The 15631-nt window shown below is 42.8% G+C and overlaps 1 protein-coding gene across 6 annotated transcripts in view; it reads right to left on the bottom strand.

Moving 5' to 3' along the window:
- Window positions 1-15418, bottom strand: part of PAM (peptidylglycine alpha-amidating monooxygenase) — a 142870-nt gene extending 127452 nt beyond the window's left edge. For 4 of the 6 annotated variants that reach the window (XM_038171367.2, XM_038171371.2, XM_038171372.2 and 1 more), the window contains exon 1: window positions 15287-15418. The gene's annotated coding sequence lies outside the window, so the exon portion shown is untranslated. Of the gene's footprint in view, window positions 1-11597; window positions 11688-14153; window positions 14251-15286 lie in introns of those variants that run through there. The other 2 variants (XM_072031533.1, XM_072031534.1) reach the window with 2 other exon arrangements.
- Between the last annotated feature and the right edge of the window lie 213 nt (window positions 15419-15631).

The raw sequence follows: 15631 nt of genomic DNA, 5'->3' as shown, positions 1-15631 counted from the left end.
AAAAAGCAAGGTGCTACACTATGAAGCACTAGGCAATAGGTCTACCAAAAATTAGAAAAATTAGTGAAATACAATTGACCAAGGCAAGGTGCTTCTGATTCACTTTTCTAGGCTTTACCATTAGATATTACAGAATACAGCTAACCTCACCCAGAGGGACCTTCCTCCTGCAAAAACAAAACTTCCAGCTCTAAGTAGGAAATGTATCATAGCAATTCTAAAAGCCTCAGTACAGGTATTCTAAGATGTCTAAGCACTAATGTACACCCAAAAGCATTGCTTAACATTGCTACACTGTGCTGAAGCTCTAATTCACTCTTTTTTTGACACACAATACCAGTGTCACTCTTTTTAACCTAGTAATGTTTGTTTTTTTTCAATTTTAATTTTACACAGTTCAAATATCAGAAATGGCAGTAAAGGAACTATTTGTAATGAAAAGTTGAATTCTTTTCCCTAAAGACACAGAGAAGCATTAGATTTGTTTCCTACCTGCACAAAGCTTCTCGATCTACAGCACAGACATTTCAAAAATAAATGAAACTATTTCAATTTAACTGATAACTAACTAAAGGTAACTACCCTGGATTAAGTAAGAAGTAGCAAACAACAACTACAAAATCTATATTCTAAACAATTATTTAGTTTAATTTCTGTAATGAAAGACATTTTTAAAAGAATTTACAGACTGAATGACACAGGTCTCATAAGGTGCACTTCTTTTAAAGCCTCAATAATAATTTAAATCCCATATGAACTTAAAAGCTCGATCTTGAATACATATCCCCTCAAAACATGCCACTGGAATGCATGCCTCCTGAAAATATGCCCTTGAATCTCCCACCTACAATGTACTGTAATTTGACTACAGCTGTAGACTCATCTCTGTAACTGTTGCATAGCTAAGAAGTTTTATATCAAATAAGTTTGAAGAAATCCACTGTTAAAGTATGAAGATATTTCAAGTAAAGACAAAGATTAGTAACAGGGGAACACCTCTGTTTATATTCTCTAGAAAAGCAACAAATAAAATGTAATTTTTTAGGCATTCTCTTGAAGCTCAAGGCTATAAAACACAGTAGTAAGAATAAAAGTTTTCCATAACCTACCACTGAGAATACTAGCTACGTTTCTAGTACTTACCTAAAACTTCCAGTACTTAACTGGAAAGTGAGCGAATTGGTGCTAAAAGCTAAATTATTTACTCCTAAGCAGCAAGAACAAGATAAAGACAAACCTCAGAATGAGCCAGAGGATAGCCTTGGGATGACCAAATGACCAAAGAACCAAATGTTTCCACGGATCAGATACTCTTTCACAATCAAGTGGTGGTCTGATACTAAGCACAGACATCTGAAGAAATCTACATCACTTCAAAGTGAATTTTTCAAAATAAATTGATTTTAATTCTTCTGTAGTGATTGTATTGTCAAAAATTGTATTTGCAATTAATTCCTGAATCAGCAGCTATTGCAAGTTATAACGGCAGGTGATTAAACGAACAGGTAATATCCTTGATACATTAGATAACAATAGAATACTTTCATGACAGGTCAAAAGATGGCACAGAAAAAACACGGCCTCAACATGAATAATTCCTACTATGGATGAACAAACCCACAATGCTGTTGTAGTGGTAGAAGTACATCTAACAAATTGGTCTGACTTTTGCATGTGGCCAAAACAACTTTCTCAAATCCTTAACTTGGTGCTACCTCTGATCATGCCCCCTTACTTCTCCCACCCCCCCAGCCAAAAAAAAAAACAAAACAAAACAATTCTGCTTCCCCTCTGATGAGATTCAAATGCCAACTATGGCAAGAAAGACTGAATTTATCTTCAATTCAATACAAATGACCCAAATCTCCACGGAAATATATCATGAGTGCAATGGCAATTCCCTGATACAATAACACAGATAATGTAGTATTGCTACCTGTATTATCCCCACTAACTCTTAAGAAAAAAGGCTAAGCAGCACATGACACTGAAATCACTTTTAGAATATCAACCTGCAAATCACAGTCAGTCTTTTGAAGATGTTTATTGAAAAAAAAAAAAAAATAAAATAAAATAAAGATGTTTATTTGCCAAAAGCAAAACAGAAGAGAAGATTTTGTAGGTATTCACTTCATTCAATTCAATTTGCTCTGAAGATGAAATGGACCACGTTAGATAAAAAGCAGTGAAAATGAAGAAATGGGTATTCCATAAATCCCATGGGATGTGGTAGGGAACCAAAACAGTACTATAATATGGACCAAAACAAAGGCAGACAAATACAATGTCCTTTTGTTTGATCTTTTCACAGAGAAGGGTAAAAAACCTTCACTCTTTTTCATGTTATCTGCCTCTCCTCGTTTTGTTCAAGACATGTATAGTTTTAACTGTAAGAGTTTTTTGACTGTACAGCATCAGCATATGAATATGCTTCATGGGCATTTCTGCTTTCACAAGTTTTGTGACTATGAGCTTAAAAAAAAGACCTCTTTTTTTAAAACAAACGAACAAAAAAAATATGAAAAGAAGCCTGCTCTGAAAAGTTTAATTCCCTACCTCTTCTTTAAACTTTGGGCCAATCATTCCAAACACACCACACCATGATGTTGTGTGCCACGCAGAAGACATTTTGTCCAAGATCACCAACTCCTCAAACAAGCCACACCTGCCCTACTGGGCCTTATACTCAAGGCATGGGAAGTCTGAATGCCAGCATGAGCAGCTGCTGTAAGGGAACATGATGGAGTGCCCCAGGGTGGCCTGTGCTGCACACTGGTGGACTAGATGAAAGAGATAACATTACAGCATGTTAGGCAATGATATGTCATTATATATAAATTCCGTAGATTAGCCACAAAAGTGCTAACCAAAAAAAAGATGCTTTTAGCTTTACTCCAATCTGAAGTCCCAAATGACAAAACTGTTGGAACTCTACTTTATTTATGGGAAAAGTATAAGCAAGTGAAAGGGAAAAAGAGACCACAAAAGGAAACCAGGACAGTGGATAGACTGTGCCCTCTGCTTCCACACTCAGCTGAGAAAAGTAGAACACACTAGAAACAATTAACTACCCCTACCTTTTGCAGTGATTTTACCCTTCCACGCAACTGAACTCCACCACAACCACTCCCTCACTCCCCTTCCTCAAAGGGAAAGAGGGAAAAAATACGATGAAAGAGGATAAAGGGGTGAGATAAGGACAGGAAAGTCACTCTACAACTACCATAATGGGCAAAACAGAGTCAGCACAAGGAGATGAATAAAATTTATTACCTATCACTAGCAGACTAGAGCAGCGAGAAATTAAAAACAAACTAAAACCACCTTCCCCCTATCTACTCTCTTCTACTTTCTCCCCCCGAGCAGCACAGGGAAAATGGGGGCTGCAGTCAGTGCCTAATGCTTCATCTCTGCCGCTCCCCCACAGTCCCTCTCTGCTCATGCTCCCCGTGGGGGCCCTCCCACGGGATGCTGTCCTTCCCGAACTGAGCCTGTGGGGGCTGCCCACAGGCAGCAGCTCTTCAAGCACTGCTCCCACATGGCTCCGTCCCACAGGGTCCATCCATCCAGCCCCCAGGAGCAAACTGCTCCAGCACGGGTCCCCCACGGGTGGGGGCAGCTCCCCCCAGACCCCCTGCTCCTGCGTGGGCTCCTCTCCACGGGCTGCAGCTCCGGCCCGGGGCCTGCTCCTGCGGGGGCTCTCCATGGGCCGCAGCCTCCTCCAGGCCACATCCACCTGCTCCACCAGGGGCTCCTCCACAGGCTGCAGCGTTTTTGTTATCACTGTGCAAAAGGTGGTTATGGGTCCTGGCGGTTTGGGCCCTCTCCCAAACAGACTGCATCAAAACAGTACAGACTGCCCTGAGATCACTCGGATGACCACACATCCATTAGAGGCTGGAACAACCGGAGAGTGCAGCCTGCTCCTCATTTGCCCCAGTTGGTCAACAAAAACACCTGGCAGCTTCTGACAAAACAACAGCTGATTATTGATTATCATATCAGGTTCCCACACCCCCACAGCTGTAGCACCCAGCATTGCCATTCTCCTTGAGTTAGCTGAGTCTGAAGCCGTGGCACCATCCAGACAGAAAAATCCTTGGCAGTCCAGCTGCTAAGGAACTGCAGGAGCAACCGATGCACTCCTGGCATACTGCTGCCCTGAGCTATTGACACAGCTCCATCATTCACAATGAGTTGGCAGCCCCACATTTGGAAGATTTCAATGTTTCTCCCACGCAGTAGATCACTCAACTGTGTGGATTCTGTTATGCACATCACTCGTCCCACAGAGGGAGAAGTGGGAGAAGCACTGAGTGATACTACGGAGACTATGCAAAATCATGGCTGGGGAACTGACAACCAAAATATTCAGAAATATAACAAAGAAGTAAAATTTGGAAGGATAATTTGGCAGGGCCATTGTAGAAAGATATCCAAACCAGCTACACAAAACATTCTACATAGCAGAAATGCAGAGCAGAGTAGAAGTACAGATTTATTAGTCTTTGGGGTCTTGGAGGCAATGTATGCCATATTCGGTCCAGACATTAAGACCATTATAAACAAGGAAAAAAAAAATATCCTTTCAGGAAAAAAAGGAAGCAACCACCTCTGATCAAGAAAAACAACTGCTTATTAAGCAGTGTTAGCCCAAAAGCTAGCCAATAAGCCTTTCAAGCTCCAAGCATTGGTTGAGGTTCATTGGAGCCTGTGACAGCAAAGAGACAGGCTACATACACAATTGGGATTTTGGTCATAGAGGTTGCCCCCATCGGTGCAAAACTAAAAATTTGAGCTGTTTTTTCATCCCTGGATGAAACAAAGAATCACCCAATTGGCCAATAGTGGGGCTTCTGGCTTTGCAGTGGGTACCACCAAATGATTGTATTCAATAAATTGGGAAGACATTACAGACTACTACTATGAAATGGAAATGGTGAATTTCTGTGTGGCCTATACCAGTCCAACTACAGTGAGTGCTTTACAGGAGAAAATAGTACAAATTGGCTTGGGTAATGACATTTTCTATCCAGTCTGGTCTGCCTCCATCTTGGCTGCAGTAGGCTTCACCGTATGAGCAATTAACCCAAGAGCAGAAGCAAAATGCATGGTTCACTGATCAGTCAACAAGATAATGCTAAAGAGAAACAGCAATGGAAAGCAGCAGCTTTTATAATGGCTCAACAAGCCTTCCTAAACTACCAAGAGAACAGGAGGAACAGCCAATATGTCAAACTGATAGTCGTGGCTATGGTGCTGGAAGAAGTGACAGCCTCAGAAATCTTTATACTGGCTCTTGGGCAGTATATAAAGGTCTCACACTGTAGTCTAGTGATGATAAGCAGATGACTGGATGATATGCAGCAAACCTCTCTGGGGTCAGAATTTGGAGAACACCCAGCCACACCCAGAAGACAAATCATACTGGGCTACTGCCAGAGTCAAAATTTATAGTCAGGTGATGGTAGCAAACAACTAGCTGTATTTCTTCCTGTACATGCTGACCAGAAGGCCACTATCAAAGGTCTTTGCTTATTAAGCCAATGGTGAGGTATTTCCACTTGTGTTCAAACAGTTAATGGCTCACAAGACAAACAGTCCAGAAGAGGGCTGGTGAAAACCACGTACAACGAGTTTATCACGTACTCCATCATCCTTGGGGAACCAGTTTAGTAGAGCATAATAATATCTTACTAATAGAACATTTGTGAATTCTTCCACCTACGCACACCTTGTAGAACCAGCCAGCAGTGCTGGTACAAGCAGTAGTAAGTCTGAATAGAGGGGGGAGAGTCCAAGGCTACACCACTTACCAACTATTGTTAGGTCACCACCACACAAATGTCTAATGGGTTTGTGTCTGAAACAGGAGACAAATTTAATCTCAGCACAGGACAGATGATAATATTTAGAGAGGACTCTGTCAGGCAAACTGCTCTCTTCCAAAATGCTGGTCCAAGGGCAGGAGGCTATATTCTTAATCTTGGAATGCTCAGCCAATACTCTTTAATATGCTCCACAGACGTGATTTCAATCTGTTCTGCAGAAAGTGGGTATGGGTAGTCTCCTTGAGAAGTCTCAGTATTGCACAAATCCACAGCGACATCTGTCGGCAACCTTTGGATTGCACTGATGCTCCAAGTCTTACCAGACCAGAATATTTTGGGGGGTCAATGAGTACTATGGTTGGAGCTGAAACTACCCACGTTTAAGCAGATGCCTATGTTGATTGACATCTCAGGGTGTTGGGAATGGGAACCTCAGAAAAGTGTGTGTATGTTGGGGGTAGAGGAGGCCCAACATGGGAAGGACCTCCATGTTTTGACCCTTGCAGATTGCTATATATTGCTGACCACTTAGAGATGGAAAAACAGATTATATTCATCAGTAACAGTTTCACAGAATCAGAGAATGGCTGAGTTTGGAAGGGACCTCTGAAGATCATCAAGTCCAACCCCCCTGCTGAGCAGGATCACCTAGAGCATATTGCATAGGGCGGCACCCAGGCAGGTTTGAATATCTCCAGAAAACGGGACTTCACAACCTCTTTAGGCAACCTGCTCTAGGTTCACTCATCTAGGCTGCACTTCTCAAGCTTGTTTATGAGGATGTTACAGGAGACAGTGTCAAAAGCCTTTCTGAAGTCAAGGTAGACCACATCCACCGCTCTCCCCTCATCTACCCAGCTAGATTTATATGAAAGAAAGCTAATAACTAACTTTAAAATATCTTTAGTACAACAGTGTTATTCATTGAGTTATTGTCATTCGACAATGGAAAGACTGTAATAACTCACTGCTACTACCATCACAGCTTGTGACTTATAGAAGATACAAAAGATAACTGTCTTCCCTGAGTGAATTATATGGGCAATTTCTTATGGCAGTTGCATGGTGTTATCATATAATGCACTGTCTGAACAATTTAAACAAACTTTAAATGTTGAGACCTTACCCTAAACAGACACATTTTCAGGCCTGCAAAGCTACTGCGAGCAAAGAACAACCTCAAACTGTTGCTGGAGTTGGACCTTTACCATGCAGCAGCCGATTCACTCAGAACCCCCATATAAGCACTATCATTCTCCATGACGTTCCAGAACAGCACACTGTTTCAAAGAATTGTTATTTTAAGTACGCAGTCTAAATCACCCAACCATGTATGTACATTTTGCACAGTTTCTCATAATATCCTCATAGACAAAGTGATGAAAAACAGTCTAGAGGAATAGACAATGAAGGGGACTGACTGAGCTGCCAGGCTCATATGTGATCAGCTGCACAAAGACCAGCCATAAGCTGATCACCAACATTATACCCCAGGAATAAATACTGGGTCCAATCCTATTCAACATCTTCCTTAATGATCTGGGTGGTGGGGAATACTGTACCCTCAGCACATTTGCAGATAACACAAAACTGAGAGGAGTGGCTGACAGGGAAAGTCCTGCACCAGGGGAAGAACAATTCTGTGCATTGGTATAGGCTGAGGACTCACCAGGTGGAAAGTAGTTTTGCAAGAAAGACCCCAAAGGTTCTGAAGGACAATGTAGAAAGGAGATAGCAACTCATTGCACTTGTGGCAAAGCCAGCCTGGGACATCCTGGTCTGCATAAGAAACAGAATGACCAGGTCAAAGGAGGTGATCCTTCACTTCTAGTCAGCCCTAGTGAGGCCACACATGGAGTACTGTGTCCAGTTCTGGGCTCCCTAGAAGCGTGAATATACTGGACAGGGTCCAGGAACAGGCTAAAGAAATTATGATACTGGGACTGGAACATCAGTCATGTGAGGAGTGGTAGGGCTGTTTAGCCTGCGGGTGAGAAGAATCAAGGGGGGAGAGGGTGGAATCTTATCAGTATACATATAATTATCAGATTGATGCAGATATGGGCAAAGACAGCAGTGCTAGGCTCTTCTCAGCAGCACCCACTGACCAGGCAAGAGGCATGAACCGAAACACAAGCAGACTCCTCCTTATGAGGGTGGCCAAAAATGGCCACACCCTGCCCAGACAAGCTGTGGAGTATGCATCCATGAAGGTATTCAAAAGCCAGCTGGACACAGTCCTGATCAACTTGGTCTAACTGAACTTGCTTAAGTGGGGTGGGGGATTACATGTATTAAATTACTTCCAATGGCTCCTTCAAACTTCTGCCATTCTGTGATTTTGTATTGATTTCTCTGGGAAAACAGCATCCCTCTAAGCGGTAAGACAAGGCAAAAAAAAAAAAAAAGAGAGAGAAAAAAGAGCACTAAGAAGCATATTTTTGCTGTCAAAAAGAAATGAGAAAAACAAAAATAGACATCACTTTAATTAACATTTTCATCAACTGTCACGAGTAATAAAAGCTATGTAACATTTTAAACTGTTTTTTAAATGTATGTATCACAGAAAGATCTTCTGAAAGGACTACTCTGAATTAACAAACTTTAGAAAACTAATAATTTTGTGATCAAAATATATTAACAGTGTTCCAGCAAAAACATCAGTAAGCAAGTAAAAAGCAAAAGGTATTTTGTTTAAACCAACATAAAGATTTATTAAAATCCACCACAGAAATCCTAATCTCTACCATAATGAGATTGGAATTCTTAGTACCATGCAATCCAGCTCCTTAACTGAGTTCAGAGTACAACACACATAGAAAAGAATTAAAATCCAACCACTCTAAATATAAATAATCCACAGAAAACCAAGTAATATAACATGGAAGTCTGAAATAGAGCACTGGTGTTTTAAAATAAAGTATAGCTTTTCTCTCTCTCCATCCATCCCCCTTCCCTTTTAAATGCACTGTTTAGGCATGAGAACTGATCAAGTCAGCTTTGCAATTTTCTTCTCTCTACTCCTCAAAACATCTAGCTTTAGGACCCATGAACGATGCCTAAGGAGAAAAGAACTCTATTATAGCTGACTTGTAAAGCAAAATAATCACTGGGATTCCAGAATCAAAACCAATCCCCAAGCAATAAGTAAGCACTGTTGTTGTGGATAAAACACCGGGCTATAACTGACTTCAATACCTGAACAGATGTAAAGGTGTAGTTTCACACTGAGTAGACTCAACTGAGGAGGGGACAGGGAGGAATCTGCTTCCAAGAGAAAGTTCTGTGGCTTCCTGGAACAACGCAGACGGTAGTATAACAGTGCATCGCTGATGTTGGATTGTGAATGCATACTAATGAACATCACAGAGCAAAGCATCCAGTTACACCCAGTAATTATTGATGTCATCCACAAGTACAGAAGTTGGGAATGTTTTAAGCACCTGTTAATGAAGACGTGAGAAGTAACACATTTGCTGCAATACATGTTAGATACATGAGCCTGTTCTTGACTGCCTCCTGTCTTCTACCCCACTTCACATCAGCTTCCTCTTCACTCTTCCAGTGACACCACATTTCTCCGTACACCGGCTTGCTTCAGGGGACTTACCTTCATCTCAGCTTCTCTACTTCTCAGTTCCCCTACCTCTATTCTCTTCAGAGCAAAGCTACACCTCAACCCCAACATGGAATGGCTCACCACCAACACTTAAATTTGTCAATACTAAAAGCTACTGACCTCTGAAACTTACTGTGGGAAGCACCAGACAGACAACTTTTTGGTTGACATCATCCTGTAGCTTAGAAATATACCTTGGAACTACTTCTATTTACTATCTACATACCTGCATGTAAGTTCACTGAAGGTACATTTAATAAAACGGAATCAAATAGAAGGGGAAACCAAACAGATTCTTAAGTAAGGAATAATTAGAGACAGAAGGAAGTGAAAAATGGAGTGCCAGAAGAAATTAAATATTAATTTATTTATGTTGCATTGGCAGATTATGCTGTTGTTCTTTGATGAAATAAAAGATCCTCTCTCCAGACAAAACAAAACACAGTAGAGTTGGTCTAGTTGGAACTGTGTATATTTTCAGACATACTATAGCATGAAAGATTATTAGTTAAGCTAGAAGACACTGCATTGGAAGATAGATAAAAACAAACAAACAAACAAACATACAGTATGAAACTCATCAAGGAAGGATAACCACAACCTTCATTCAAATAAGGATGATGTGACAGAGTTCCATTAACTTGGACTAAATCAAAAAAATATTCACATAAATATTCTAATATTCACATAAAGGAGACAGGAACACAATACAAAATTCTTCAACACTGCATCAGCAGATTCCATAGATGCAGAGGAATCTGTAGAGGAATCTCATTCACTGTAAGTTCAGAATATGATAAAAAAGAAATGGACAATTTTGAGAATCCAAACAATTAAAGTATTTTTAAAGTTTTGTTCTTAAGTCAAACATGTAGGGATTTTCTGTTCTTATCTACCAGCTGTAAAGAAGAGATGTAACTAGTGAGCATACAATCGAAGCTACTATTATGTATTCATAACAACAAATAATAACAAAAAACAATGTTATGGGTTATCCATTCCAATTTATCTCCATTACCTATCTGTTATACTAGCGTCATTGTGTTTGTCTGGAAGATCAGGAACAGTCCCAGTCCTTGTGTACAAGAAAGATACATTCAAACTGTAGCCAGCAGGAAAAAGGGCAACTAGGATCACAACAAGCTCTTAATTTTCCTGGTATAAAACAAGTGAAAGCCTGAATCATTCAACCTAGCAGTAAAAAGTCTAAGACAAAACATGATTGTTCTTTATAAAGAAACCAGAGTAAATACTACAGGGAAAGAAGTAAGAATTAAACTACTGCATCATATTAAACAAGAACAGGTGAGTATATGAAGACCATGAACAATTATATGCTGGAAACTAGATGGACATTTTTGAAACAATCCAGAAAATAAAGACAATCCACAGTATGCCCTAACATGAGTAAGTGTCTTATTGTAAAGATTGGAAGACGTGATTTACAGGCCTACAACACAAAGCAAATGCACAGCTAAACAAAAACTCTCTTGTGTCCTTGGAGGATAAAAGCAAACTAAACATTTATAGTTTTACAGTGGTCCTCTAGGTTTAATCTAGTACCACAGCTTTAAAAGTCAAAAACCTTTAATCTGAAAATGAATAGGCCACTTCCTACACCCAATGTGAGTGTCAGAAGCAAATACACATATTCGCTTTTAAGTTAAGCCTCGATTAACCCATCACACTAAGGATCATGACAGAATGATAGATGATTTTAAAAGGGAGCACAAACAAATGTTCAGATTCATAAAATATTCCTTCAACCAACCTTTTGAGATACCCTTCTTTTATAGAGATTTATATAGTAAACATTATACTGGCATAACCAGGAGCATGAATGCAAAACAGCACAGACTAAAAAATCAGAGCAAGAGGAAGAGGAATGGCATGCATGCTGCAAATAAAGAAATCAAGAACAGCCATAAAATCCAAGAAAGAGTATTGATAACAAAAGGAACCGTCAGGCTCCGATGGAACATGCAGTAGTATATCAGGTTATGTGGAACCACAAGTATGTGGCATGACTCATCCTCATCCTTCTTTGTCAAAAGCGAACATAAATGCAGCAAAGATCATGCAACATCATTACCAGTCACAAATAACCCGAAAGACATGATAAGGACTTGGCAGGCAGCATCCCTTACCCCCGGCCAGACCGACAGGATACCTCCATCTGCCCTGGTATTCATGAACATAGGAGCGTGAAAGAATGAGTACAAAAGGATGAAAAAGACCTATGAGAAAATAAATGCGAGTGACTGAAGTGGGTTTTGTTCAAAGGAAAAGCTTTATGTCTCTGTATGCAGTATTGCCTGTGAACTGCTTTCACCTGTTTGACTTGCTCTGATTACATACTCTGTTTGGCTGTTACAGGACCACAGCATCTTAAAACAGACTGTTTTTGTCGAGATGGCCGTTGTGTCAAATGTAGTAAGTTCAACTCTGCAGCCAGAATAACCTGGGTTATCATTTGTTGCCTTTCAGTTTCTGCAAAGCACAGATTTTTTTTCTTCTTTGTGTTGAATGGTGGGATTCCAAAGATTTGAATAAAAATAATAAAATACATGGGTTGATAGAGGGAGAGAGAGAGAGAAATCTTTCACTGCAAAAACTATGGTATGTGCTCAAGATACATGGAGTGCTGCTGAGACAGAGCACTTCAAACTCATTACTGCCAAGCCTCTCCCTTAGACATAAGTCAGTCAGCTTGATTCAATTAACTAAATCAGAAAAGCTTCCTTCCCATTGGCATCTCTTCATGCATAATCTCCACACATCCTCTAAACGCTATTTCTACATTTCATTCACTTTCTCATATACAGATGAAAAAGATGCCCTCTGCACAATTTGATGCAAACAAACACAAAAAACAAAACAAACAACAGTACCATCAAGATTTCTATCCAAAGAATGGTGAGTTTCAAAAGCCAGTACTGCACATGAATTGTGTTTCTTATTTATACCCGTGTTACCTTTCTTTGTCAGTACTTTTCTCATGTGGTCACAACCTACATCTCAATCCACACATTTATTCCCACATAATTCTAGTAGCAAATTTACAAAAGCTGGTTTTAACACAAGTTACAAAGTAACCCATAGTCATTATGAAATACTCAATTGAAATATTTTTCAATAAAACCTTCACATCTTTCCATAGGAATACACTGAATCACTATTTAAAAAAATAATAATTCAGAACATTAGGAAGGATTCCTCCATTATCACAGAGAAACAAAGAGGATTATTCATTAAGGAGAAAACCTCACTGCCTTTCAGCAGCCCAGTGTATGTCCATTTTATATATTCTCATTTACTGCCTTAAAAAAAAAAAAAAAAAAGAAAAAAGAAAAAAGGAAAGCAGAAAAAAAAAAAAGATTAGAAGCAGAGAGAAGGGGAGGCTACTGTTGGACAGATCTTAAACCTACAAATATTAGGAGTCTCAATGGTTATACCACTTTCCAATTTGCAGCTTTCTGTAATTGGAAAATACTTAGTTGTGCCTTGGGAAAACACCCTGCATTTACTTGATGAAACCAAATTCTGCAGCATGAGAAAAAAATCAGAACAATGTTATGTAGTTACAGTACATCCAGTGTTTCTTTCTGTCTCTTTAGCATTACACTGAACTATGGTGCTTTAACTGTTTGTTTTCCTTCTTTTTTTTTTTTTTTTTTTAATTGCTTGAAATACTTTCACATGAAGAATACGAAGTGTTATTCTAGACCAGACTTGTAAGCCAGTCTAGCAACAATTCAGCTGCATGGCCAATTCCAGATATCCTTCTGAAGACACAAGAACAGAGTAATACGGTATAACCTGCTGTACGGAACATGGAAGGTACAGTATAATCTATAATCTTGTCCATGAAGTGTTTAACCGTAATTGTTAGAAGCTGTTTTCACATGCAAGTCAGACAATTTCTCTAGCTTGTTTGGCTCAATTTGTGATCATTTACAAATCTTTGTTTGTTTGCACTTGCAACTCTAAGTCTGGATATAATTACACACATAAGTATCCCAGGAGCTCTACTAAATTCTCCATCTCAAATATTATCAGTGACAGTCAGATCAAACTGTTATGTGGAAAACTGGCAAGTTACACAGTGACTTTTAAAAACAGTCTTCGTTTCACTGCACACACCATTGTTCTTGAGCACGCAACATGGGTACTTCCCTCGACCTGTCAGAGGAGGACTGCAGCAGAAATCCTGAGCCATGACTACTTTTAAAACCAGGCAACATGCCAGGAACAAGCTTGTCTTTAGTACATATGCCTTTATCACCACAGTTCCTTAGGATCTACACACAAGGAATCAAGAAGAAAATTTCTCTCAAACTTAACATTTTCCTGAAATCAACCACATGCAGGGAAATAATATCTGAAAAAGCAGATTAGTTTGTATACTATTCTATTTGACACACAGTGGGTTGGAGGGCATCTCACTTGACTAGAAAACCGACAAAGCAACGCAGAGGTGGACCAGTACTCTGGGTCAGATCTCTTTGCCTCCACGAGCCTGAGGGAGAAAGGTATGTGTGATCCCCACATGCTCTTGACCGCACCCATGGGCCTCTCCTTTCTACCTGCACCCGCACTGGGACCAGCACAGAAACTAGACAAGTTCAGGACTCAGCGTTCAAACCAAATTCAACATGCTTTCTATTTTTTCTGCAAGCATAAGCTGGCAAATGCTCACCAACCTCTGTCAGAATTATTTTTAATCTCCTGATGTTGAGGTGCTGGCACAGGCTGCCCAGAGAAGCTGCAGATGCCCCATCCCGGGAGGTGCTCAAGGCCAGGCTGGATGGGGCTTTGGGCAACCTGGTCTGGTGGGAGGTGTCCCTGCCCATGGCAAGGGGTTGGAACTGGGTGGGCTTTCAGGTCCCTTCCAACCCGAGCTGTTCTGTGACAACAGGCACAGAGTGCAAACAATAACATTCTACAAAACAAATCGGTTAAGAAAATGATATTTGGGGACTGAGCTGCAGCTGCCTGAACGCAGGATTTGCCACCAACCCTGTTAACACGAAGATGCAGAAGGACCCCCCCCCCCCACTCCCGGGAGGCAGCACAGGGGACGGAGAGCGCCGGGCTCCCGCAGCCACAACTTGCGGTCCCCGCGCCTGCACCCTGCCCACACCGCTGCCTGCGGGCGGGGGCTGCCCGCTGCTTCCTTCTTTTTTCCCTTTTCCCCTCCCGCGGAGCCCGGGGCCGGCGGCGGTGTCACCGGGGCCCCACCGGCAGCCGCCGCCGCCACCAAGTTGCGGAGAGGCGAACAAACCCCGGACGGGTGCGTGCGGCACAAAATAAGAGACTTATAAAAATAAATAAATAAATAAATAAGGAAAGAAAAAGAAAGAAAGAAGGAAAGCGGCAGCCGCCGCCGCTCGCAGGGCGGTGGGAGCCATAACACCGCGGCTCCACACACCCGCCTCGGGGCGGCAGCGAGCGGAGACCCCCCCCTCGGTGTTTTGGGGGTCCCCCGGGGGCCCAGCGCCGCCGTCTGCGGCGTCCCCACGGCCCCGCAGGAAACTTCGCCGGCTGGGGAGCGGCGCCGCCGGGCAGCTGGGACGAGGCACAGCCCCGGCCCCGGCCCCGGTCCTGATCCCGGTCCTGATCCCTCTGGCAGCTCCAGCCCCGCCGGCCGGGCCACCACCCTCCCGAGGAAGGCGGCCCCGTCCCTCCCGGTCCCGTCCCGTCCCGTCCTGTCCCGTCCCGTCCCGTCCCGTCCCGCCCGGCGGGGCGCAGCGCCCGGGGCCCCTCCGCCCGCAGCCACCAGCCACCGCCTCCTGCTCCTGGCCGCCCGTCCCCACTCACTCACTCACTCACTCACCGCGGCGGCTGCGCTCCGCTGGCGGCGGCAGCGACACCCGGGGCTGCCGCGCTCCGCCGCCGCCGCCGCGACCCCTTCCTGCCGCCGCCCCGCACCGCCCCGGGGCGGAGACAGCCCCGCCACCGCCCCCCGCCCCGCACCGCCCCGACCGGGACGCGGCGCCGCGCACGTCGCCCTCTGCCGAGCGGTGCCCGGCGGCGGGGCTGGGGTGCCCCGGGGCGCTTCGCTCCCCGGCGGCGGCACGACCGCATCGCCCGGCGGCGCTTCTCCCTGTGGGCAGCGCCTGACTTGGTGCTGGGCTGCTCGCCTCCCGGCCGGGAAGCTGAAGGCCCGGCCGAAGGGCTG

This window comes from Anas platyrhynchos, chromosome Z, assembly GCF_047663525.1.
Source record: "Anas platyrhynchos isolate ZD024472 breed Pekin duck chromosome Z, IASCAAS_PekinDuck_T2T, whole genome shotgun sequence".
NCBI classification, from domain to species: Eukaryota; Metazoa; Chordata; class Aves; order Anseriformes; family Anatidae; genus Anas; species Anas platyrhynchos.
Note: the sequence above shows the minus strand (reverse complement) of the source record. Positions and strands in the feature narration are given on the sequence as shown.